This window comes from Dipodomys spectabilis, unplaced genomic scaffold (assembly GCF_019054845.1).
Source record: "Dipodomys spectabilis isolate Male_0828 unplaced genomic scaffold, ASM1905484v1 ptg000269l, whole genome shotgun sequence".
NCBI lineage: Eukaryota > Metazoa > Chordata > Mammalia > Rodentia > Heteromyidae > Dipodomys > Dipodomys spectabilis.
In genome coordinates this window covers 696,192-707,072 of record NW_024870946.1, presented here as the reverse complement: position 1 = coordinate 707,072, position 10,881 = coordinate 696,192, and the positions used below count along the sequence as shown (strand labels likewise).

Here is a 10,881-nt window from a genome sequence, read left to right as displayed (position 1 = left end):
CTTGAGGCTCCCTTCACCTGAGGGAGGAAGGTTAATCAGTCATTGTTTGAAGAGGCTGAGAAAAGCCTGACCCTGGTGTAACTCTAACAAATGTTTGAAGTCCCCCCCCCATGTTGCTGGTTGTGCCTGGAATGAATAAGTGGTTTTGCAGCTCACTTTCCTGTTGAGTGTGTCTTTTCTGCCTCCTAATCCTGCAGGCCTTGGTCTCTTCACCTAGCCTGGCTTTTGCAACTATTTTCTGTCCTTCAAATACAGTGATACAGTGGAGTTCTTCCTGCTAACAGGGCTAGGGCTTGGACCATGAGAACTTAATTTGAACCCAGGATGGGTCAATAATGTTTCTTTCCTGCTTCTATAGCTTGAGAACTGTAAGAACATTTAGAGTGCAAGTAAATTCTCATCACCAAGGGAAACTCAGGAAGCTCTTGAACATCTGACCTTTCAGAAGTGGAAGTCAGAGTGTCATAGTCTTTCCTACTCTGGCTGACTTTACCCTGTGATCCTGAGACCTCAGCCTCCTAAGCTAGGGTGATGGGCGTGAGCAACTGATTCTCTGCTAGGTTCAGAACTGTAATGACATTTTCAGTACAAGTCAACTGCTTATCACAAAGGGCTTGGGGAGCATATTAACTCTTTCAGAACCCTGTAGCACACAAGGTTATAATGCTAGATTCTCAGAGGCTGGGCATATGGATCTACTAAACTTGAACCTTGAGCTCTGACTCCAATTCTGGTATACATCAGCATTCATTTTCCAGAGAACGTTCTCTTAATTAGCAAATAGGAAAAATACTTTGATTAATCCTCACTTTTTTCCAGTTGTGTGTCTCGAACTCAAGCCTGGGCACTGTCCCTGAGCCCTTCAGCTCAAGGCAAACAGTACCAATTGAGCCACAGTGTCTTTTGGTGGTTCATTGGAGATAAGAGTCTAACAGGCTTTCCTACTTTTCCAGATGTGAGCCACCAGAATCTGGACTTTTATTTTTGAAAGTCCTGGGGCTTGATCTTATGGCCTGGGTACTGTCTCTGAGCTTCTTTTTCTCAAGAATAGAGATCTACCACTTGAGCCACTCCACAGCTTCTGAGTTTTTCTGAGTATGTGGTACTGAGGATTCAAACCATGGGATTCATGCATGCTGAGCAAGCTCCTTACCACTAAGTCACAATTCTAGCCCCACCCTTACAATTTTATTCCTCAACTTGCCTATCCTCAAGAAAAGGCCTCTGATTATAAATCATCTAACGAAATCCCTATAGGAAGGTGTCCAAAGATAAAGAAGACAAAACTCATCTGTGGGAGAGACTCTAAACATGTGAAGACTGTAACAAATGCTTCCATTTAATTATGTATCATGTTTCAAAACTTAATAAAGTATAAATGAAAATGAGTCAATGTCCTAAATTATTGTGAATCATTTTATAATAGATGTAAAACATGTACTAAATATTATGTGTACAGTAATACTAAATACAATAAACAATAAACAAATGAATCAAATAAAAAATAAAATACAAAATCAATAATAAAAATAATATGTAATAAACATACATATGTAAGTATATATCATATATTACACATGTATAGAAATATTTTTTTCCATTGCAGGCCATTCATTTGGGGCCTCAGAACTCTAGCCTGAATTTTTTTCCTCAAAGACAGTAAGCTTCCCCTTCACCCATGGTGCAAAAGAGTTACCTGGAGGGTGAGATCAAATCACAGCAATTACAGAAATACTGGCCCCAGTTCCATGACAGTGGCTTAAGTTTTTTAATGAAAGCAGTTATGTTCATTAAGTTCCATAAAGAGCATTTTTTAAAAAAGCACTGTAGAATTTTGTACAGCTTTTCAGACATCCTTACCTTACCTCCAAAGTGCTTCTCTGAGCACTACATTGTTTCTTTTTTTGTACATTTTTATTGCAAAAAATGTTGTACAGAGGGATCACAGTTACATGAGCAAGGTCATGAGTTCATTTCCTATTGAGCATTGTTGCCTCCTCTTTGTTTGTTTTCCCCCTACCATCCCTTCCCTCCCATCTCCACAACTACTCCCCCTGCAGAGCTCAGTGACTTTTTTTTTATTTTTGGCTGGCACGGGGTTTGAACTCAAGTAGTGGCAACTCTGCACCTACCCTCACATTGCTACAGATTTACCAAGACCCTGAGTTCAAATCCCAGGCTAAGGAAGGAAACTGGCAGAAATTCCAAGCTAGAGAGGTTTATTTCTTTTTAATTTAGTTAAATAGTTAATTAATTGTTTTATTTATTCTTTATTTTGCCAACCATGGGGCTTGAACTCAGGTTGTGGCAACTCTGACTCAGCTTCCATCACCCTAGGCTGTGGTGCAGTCTCTGGACCCATAGCCGATCCTGGGATCCTAGGCCCTGAGGGTTTGCAGGAAGAAATAAAGTAGGATACCACAAAAAGTGGCAAGCTTCAGAGGGCTGGGGTATTACGTCTTTTTCTTTGCACCGTGGGTCTGAATGACAAGGCTGCAAAGTGGACATGACCTGCCATTGCTCGTACATGCAAGGCAAACACTCTACCCCTGAGCCACCTTCTATTTTCTCAATCCTGGAAGAAGCTGCACATGAAGACAACAGTGATCCTCATTTTCAGTCTGTACATTTGAATACGGAGGAACATCTTTCCTCGGCTCTCCATCAATTCCCAACTTTCCAGTTAGAATGACTTAGAATAATAAAAATGTAAAAAGAGAAAATAAATCATCATGAAAAAAAAGATGCAGAAAATTCACTGTATTTTTCCCACAAGTTCAAAAAATATGAAATATTGGGGAAATACATGGACACCTTATTCCCACTGGCACTGAAAGTCTCTAGTTAGGCAATTCTGATGAAGATGAGTAACAAAATGAAAAAGTGAGAAATCGTATCAATTGCAAGAAAAAAAATGGAGTAGGATCAAGCAAATTTCTTCTTTGAGCTGCTGAAAATAATCGGCTTAGTAGAGTGTTCTGACTACCTTCCATAAAGGCCACTCATGTGAATACTAGGGATGACAATGAATATACCCCTCTTCATCGGGAAGCCTACAGTGGACACTTATACATTGTCTATGAGTTGGTGGCTCAAGCAGCAGATATTTATGCAAAAATTGTTAATGGCTGGACACCCCTGTGCAGTGCTTACTCGTGTAATAATACCAGTGTGGTGTCTTTCTTACTTCATCATGATGCAGATACCAATGCCCAAACTAAACGCCTCTTGACTCCCTTGCATCTTGCTCCTGGGAATATAGATAGCAAAAATACACTGGATCTCCTTCTGTTGAAACATTATATCAAACCAGGTCTGAAGAACAACTTGGAAGAAACTGCCTTTGATATTACCAAAAGGATAAGTATGCATCACTACCTCTTTGAAGTTGTGGAAGGCTGTACAAATTGTTCTATTAAATTGTAATGTTTCGGTTAAGTTTCTTTTCTTTCATCTTTTTTTTGTTGAATTTTATTATTTTACTGTGAAAACACCATACAGAGGGGTTAAAATTACATGAGCAAGGTAATGAGTACATTTCTTACCAAGCATTGTTGGCTCCTCCTTTACTTCCCCTTCCCATAACTTCTCATCTCCCCCCTACTCCCCTCCCCCCTCACTAACCCTCCCCCTGGCCAAAGTTGTAAAGTTCGTTTTTCTACATGACATCTTGTATATCTCATTGTTGCAATGGGTCAACCTGTATCCCTATTTAAACAGTTTGTTTTTTTCCTTCCCCTCCACAAATCATACCAACACCAAATACAATTAAAGCGGGGGTTATACGGTGGTAGAGGGACATACAAAGCAACAAAGAAATCATCTTATAAATATGTTAGAAACAATTGCAAGAAAGAAAAAAAAACATTTGAATCCTTATCTTGGGGTTCATTTCACCTAACATCAACTTATCTGACCATTTCTGCTTGTCTCAGACATATACTAATTATTGCAAATAAGGGAAACCATAGGATATATGTTTCTTTGGGCCTGGCTTACTTCACTTAATATATTGTTTTCCAAGTCTTTCCATTTCCTAACAAATGGGGCAATGTCATTCTTTCTGAGGGAGGCATAAAATTCCATTCCATAGGATTCTATTTTCTTTATCCATTCATCTACTTAGGGGCATCAAACAAGACCATACTAAAGCTATCAGAACAACTATGTTCATTGCAGCATTATTTAGCATAGTTAAGATATCAGTTACGTTTCTTAAACATCAAAATGCCAGTCCATTCTTTGTGTCCATACAAAATATTTTCACAATCCAAATAACAGCAATATCTTAATGTAAAAATTCCGTGGAATTTTTCCAAGTGAATTGCCTGGCTTTGATGTCAAAATGTATTTGAGTTGTTTGTGTACATCTGTAATGATTTCTGCACAGTTTAAGATTTTTTAATCAGAAATAATTTGATCTTATCTATTGAAATGAGTGGTACAGAAACTAAAGATATTTCTGGTTCTTTTCTGAAAAAAGTATATTTTAAAATATTCTATATTCTGTGTTTGCATAATATCCATAATCTATTTCATTCTTTCCTAGATATACTTTGAATTCAACATTGTTTTATAATATATATATTTATTAATAAATGTGTCCTTTCAGATTGCATTCCATATAGAAAATTTAAGATTACTTTTTTCTAGGTTCTTGTTTTTGTTTTTGTTTTTTGGTCCAGTCGTGGGCCTGAACTCTGGGCCTGGATGCTGTCCCTCAGCTCTTCAGCTCAAGGCTAGCACTCTACCACTTGAGCCACAGCGCCACTTCTGGCTTTTTTTTGCTTATGTTGTGCTGAGGCATCGAACACAGGGCCTCAAGCATGCAAGGCAAGCTCTCTACCACTGAGCCACCTTCCCAGTCCCTTTTTCTAGGTTCTTATAGTAGTATGTTTCTTTGGGATAAAATGACAATGTTAACTAATTTTTGTTAACTAACAATGTTAACTAAGTTTTGTAAAGGTTATTCTATATAAAGGCCTTTCTAAGGCGAAGATTTAATACGCTGATGTCAAACTAATGTTTAATTCTAACACTTGCATATATTGTTACGCTTGTAATTTTGCAATCAACTTCTTAATAACTGTTTTTCATTTCTGCAACTGAAGAACGAAAAATATGGAATACTTCACATATTTCCATATTATCCTTGTGCAAGTGTCATGTTAATCTCTGTATTGTTGTAATTTGGGTATACGTACTACTGAAGCAGGTAGTATCCTCTAAATTTAAGTAATTAATGATGCAATCTTTATACAGGCTTATATCCTTGGGTGCCTATTTGTAGCAAGGAAACCTTATTGTTCCTAACAATACTATTGATCTTATTTCCCTAAAATAATGTGTATAGTGGAAAAAAATTATATTGTTCAGTCAATTGCTCACATTTGTGTTTTTTTGTCAATGACAATTTTAAGGCTTTTTCATTTTAGATTTGATCATACTTTGAAGCACTTATAGCTAGGTCCTAAGGTGATGGCTTTTTCAAGTACTTATTTATGTAACTGAGTTAGCTTTGTGGAGCTAATAGTTTCAAAGTAAGCCTTGCTTAAGAGCTACTTCTAAACTTCTCCAGCTTAAATTTTCCCAAATGAGGTCTTACTGGCACAAATGTCTACCTGACCCTTTATCCTTCTTCCATGTAGGAACAGACGAACCAGAATATCCTACCCTGACAGCATAGATTGTCTTACTGGAACAAAACTAATCTTAGTTACAAGGGATCATAGAGAGATGAACAGTTCGGACAGAACTGTTCAGACTAGAAGGTATTTTATCAAAATTTAAGTGTTTATTATACCTACCATTTCAAAAGTAGGTTAACGCCAAGGTGAAAAAATTCTTCATATGCATGATTTCCTGATGTCTGGCCTGTCTACCTTCCAACCAGGCAGGAACTTACACTACTGACTTTCTATCACCAAATATTTCCATAGCTCCAGGAGAAGTCCATGTTTCTCCTCATTATTAGGCCTTAAATTGGTAATGTTTTAATCACAGTGTTTCCTCTTGCCTCTACAAATGCTAAAGCTTTAGGTCTAACTCTACCTAACACTGAGGTACAGATAATGCAATAATACTTTAAAACAGAGTTGTCTTTGATACCCTAACCACAACAGAACAATGCAAAACATGTGCCCTTTTTATTATATTATATATAGTTAGATATTTTATATTTATATGTGCTGATTTCATATTTCACACAGTGAACCTTAGTAAAATAAATTGATAATTTGACAAATAAATTGATAATTATTTATTCCAATAAAGAGAATTGGAATATAAATAATTAGGTTTAGAATACATACTAGAATATAAAAAGTATCAATGTAATGTCTTCACTATAAACTTGTGATACCTTCTAAGTGTTCTTGTTCTTCTGAATTCACATGGTAAAAAAAAATGTTGTTTTCCTCTAAACTATAAAGGATTTTACTCTGCTGCTCTGTTTATTGTTTTAACTCGCTGGTTCCAAACTGTTTTTCTCCATATTTCTGAAGCATACCTATTGATTATACGCAAATTTTTCAGATATCATGTATGCAAGATATTATTCTTCTGCAAAATGTATGGGTTCTAGGATCCCATGTCCCAGTTACCCACATCATCAGATAACAGGGTCAAGACTTCTCTACTAGGCCCAGGCAACCTGCCAATAGAAAGTAATTGAAGATCCATGTCAATTTCTCATTTCCTATAATATTTCAGGGCCTCAATTCCTTGAGAAGCAGGAATTAGCAGTAAGCAATAGTGAAATGCAAGTCAACTTAAAATGAAGGATGAGATCACAAAATCTAAGAGAAAGTACTGCAATTCAAACTTTCAATTTACAGATGACCAGCCCATATGAGTGAACAAGATCACAAAGTGTCACAAGATTATTTTTAATACCCCTCCCCTAATGATTAATGAACAATTTCAGTCCAGCATAAGTGGGCCAGAAAAATAGCTCCTGGAACGATAGATCCACAATTGGTCTATAAAGGCCAGGAAAACTTGACTTAGAGGGGTCAAATGTAATTCACAAAAAAACCATTAATTGAGAAGATCCTTATTGCTTAATAACACTGTGAGATGTACAAGTTGCCATGTCAAAAACAAACTTTACAACTTTGGTCCGGGGGGGTGGTGGTGGGGAGGATCAGGTCGGGGGAGCAGGGGGAGGATGCGAAGGGATGGGAAGGGGAAACAAAGAGGAGGCTACAATGCTTGATAAGAAATGCACTCATTATCTTGCCCATGTAATTGTAACCCCTGTGTACAGTATTTTCACAATAAAAAAAATACACAGGTACTTCAGTAAAACTTGGTTCTGTGGTATAAAAATATTGTCATTCTCAAAATATTTAATCTCCTGAAAGTGTATTCTTTTTCAAATAAACTTTGAAACATCAAATTCGCAAACCAGGTGCTAGTGGCTCATGCATGTAATCCTAAATACTCAGGAGGCTGAGATCTGAGGATCACGGTTCAAAGCCAGCCCAGGCAGGAAAGTCGGTTAGACTCTTATCTCCAATAAACCACTCAAATATCAGAAGTGGCACTGTGGCTCAAGTGGTAGAGTGCTCCCCTTGAGCTGAACAGCACAGGGACTGTGCCCAAGCCCAGAGTTCAAGCCCCACGACCTACCAAAAAAATCACATTCACCAAAATAACATTTGACAAATAGATGATACTTAGTGGCAATAGAGTTACAATAGAGTTACAATAGAGTTGATTTACTTACCCAGCACTAATGCCAATCAGGTTCAACCATTCATTAAACTGTAGAAATAGTACCACCCACCGTTTGTGTTATTCATTAGGTGTCTTTCAAAATTTGTTAAATATCTCAGCCTCCCATATTTCAAACCCAAACGTTACCTAATAAAGTAAATTTCATTATTTAATAAGGTACATTTTAAAAAGTCCCAAATAGTTGCCTTATCATATGTTATTTTATGTTTTCCCTATCTGTCTAACATAGTAAGTCTTGAATATGGGTACTCATCAGAGATGTGACAAACATAAAATCTGTCTTTCATTTCTATCATATTCCTCTATAATATTAAATTTTAATTTTCTTTTTTCCAAAACTTAAATGTAGTAGAAAATATTATCCCATGTATAACAAAATAATCACACACCATTGTACAAAGCCATTTATAAAATTGGTAGTTTGGAATACATTCTAAACCATTTTTAAACTTTCTTGTTGACTAAAGATTAATCTTCCAAATGGATGAGAATTAAATCATGTCTAGGTGCTTCACGTCTCCAGTCTTATGAATTCTTATAGCAGATGAATGAATTATGGAAATATAAGATGACATAAGTTCAAGTATATGCAGGATTGAAACCCCATGGAATGTATATAAACCTTTTAAACTATTAGCAGACAGTTTCACAGAATGATTATCAGGAAGTTGAAGCCAGAGAGGAATAATAGTAAATACATAGAATGAATGAAAAATGGAACAAGGGGCAAGTACAGCTAGAATATCAATGTACACATGTGATAAAGGAAGTGGTAAATCTGAAATAAATTTTGGAGAAGGAGTTGGTTGACAATGATAGGAGTGAATCTGATCCAGGAGCATTGGACAATTAGATGGACATATTTAACTGTAACACACTTGCACAACCTTTTGAAATTCAGTGAAAAATCACACAAAAATTACAACCAAACAGCAATCTCTAGAGAGTATGAATATGACCTCTCAAAATTTTAAGCAGTTAATGAAGGGAAGTCTTGGGACAAGCAAACAAAATTATTCAAAGAGGGCAGTTTGGAGTAGGGGAGTAATTTGAACAGATTTAAATAGATTGCCTCAGGTTATAAATCAACTTTATCTGCTGCAAATGTTATCTTTCTTCTGTGAGTTCTCTCTGTCTGAACTGGATAGTGCAGTCCTGAGCCACACTTGATAGCTTGTGAAGATAGAATGCAACAGAAAAGATCAAGAACACATTACTCCGATGGAGAGAAAACAATTCTCTATGTTTTCTTTCATCTCTCTTCACTACTCTTTCTTCACACTTTTAAATCAATTGATTTTGAGTTATATATTTCCTTCTTTGTTCTGGAAAAGTAGTTGGTGAAAGTAATTCACTAAATATTATTTGCCATTTCTTTTATCATGCTGTTTACTTGTTCAAGGGAGTCCATTAAACTTCACCCCTGCATTTGGTTGCCATAAAAACCCAACATTGATGATAATCAGGACAAAATGTAATGTAAAACTTTGTCTCCAAAAAAACCAGTCCAAGAAACTGTGATCACAAATATTTGGATATCCGTTTTTCTTTTTTCTTTTACCTTGAAAGTCTTCTTGTGTTGGGCTGGGAAGGTGGCTCAGTGGTGGAGCGCTTGCCTTGCATGCTTGAGGCCATGAGTTTGATTCCTCAGCACCACATAAGCAAAAAGAAAAAAACCGGAAGTGGCGTTGTGGCTCAAGTGGTAGAGCGTGAGCCTTGAGCTGAAGAGCTGAAGGACAGCACCCAAGCCCAGAATTCAGGTCCCACGACTGGACCCAAAAAAAAAAAAGAGAAAGAAAAAGAAAGTCTTCTTGTGTCTAAAGTGCCCACAAACATAAGTACTCCACCACTTTTTGGTTCAATCACTTCTAACCTCAAAGATATGTTTTGCTAACAAGATGCTTAGAGGAAACCGCAGAATACTCCACTTTTATCTTCTCACTTAAGAGTGTCCTTAGATACCATATCAGGAACAGTGAAATTATTCTTTGCAAAATTATTTCAATAGATTATTTTTCTCTTAGTCTTGCATTTGATCAACAAGATGTATGGCAGAGAATAAAGTTCAATCACCCATACCTTGGATGGCAGTGGCTGTTACAAAGGTCAATGCTTCTATGTCCTACTTCTATGTCCTCCTCTTAGCTCTTGCCTGATTTCCAATTAATCACAGCTTCTTGGCTCCAAGTCTAGTGAAGCTGAAGGATTCTAAGGCCTCCCCCACTGCTACATCTTCATGGTTTCTCCTTTAAAACTCTTTTAAGTTGCCTCTTTGGATGTGAGATTTATTTTCATGTCTTCACTCAATCCGTTCTGCATTTTAGTGAGCCAAATCGGCTCTGTAAAATCACTTTAGGTAGCAAAAATATTACAATTTATATCAAAAAGTTTTGGCCTCCCTCCACAGCTGAAGCCAATTTTCTTAGCTAGTGCTTCTAAGAGCACTGTTTTCTTACTTTTTCCATGTGCTCAATTCTTTTCTGAACCAAAAACTTTTTGTCTTATGTAAAAAGAGAAGTCTTCACTATCTCATTTTAATAAGGATTTATATTTGTGAGCCAATTAGAAATGTGAAATCACTGGTTGGAAGTATCCAATCAGATTTTTTTCTGTGTTTCAGTGCTTCACATGCAAAGACATTGTGGAAAGTATTACAAACCAAAAGTGTAAACCCAATACCTTTTTTCATTGTGGAGGGCACTTTCTCCCTAAGTATTTTGACCCCAATTATCTTTTTCAGAGAATTACTGTTTGGTAATTGAAGGTCAATTCTCAAATTTTGACGTCTTTTTGTAAAGAAATTTGAATTAAATTGCACTATAACCTTGTTTCACACAGTGAGAGAATATTTCCTGGGTAAGGACAGTTTTCAAGGAAAGCTACAGGATTTACAGCAAGGTTTCTGAGGTTTGTTTGTTTAGTGTGAAAATGAGTCATCTTCACTCATATTGCTCCCTCTCCACTAAATCTCCATGGATTTCTTTGCATGAAAGCCTATTTTCCCAGGCAATTTTAAATTTTCTTAATAGGCTACGTTGTTTAAAAGTTTGAACAATTAAAATTTACGTGTCATATTTTTAAAACTCTTTTGAAATTCCTTTATCAAAACTGCGAATTCACCAATCCTAATACCCCCTTACC

The 10,881-nt window shown here is 36.5% G+C and overlaps 1 non-coding gene across 1 annotated transcript; it reads right to left on the bottom strand.

Moving 5' to 3' along the window:
• Positions 1-5,115: 5,115 nt before the first annotated feature.
• On the bottom strand, positions 5,116-5,222 carry LOC122125982. Its single transcript, XR_006150825.1, has one exon. It is a non-coding gene; the product is annotated as a U6 spliceosomal RNA (small nuclear RNA).
• Positions 5,223-10,881: the final 5,659 nt, after the last annotated feature.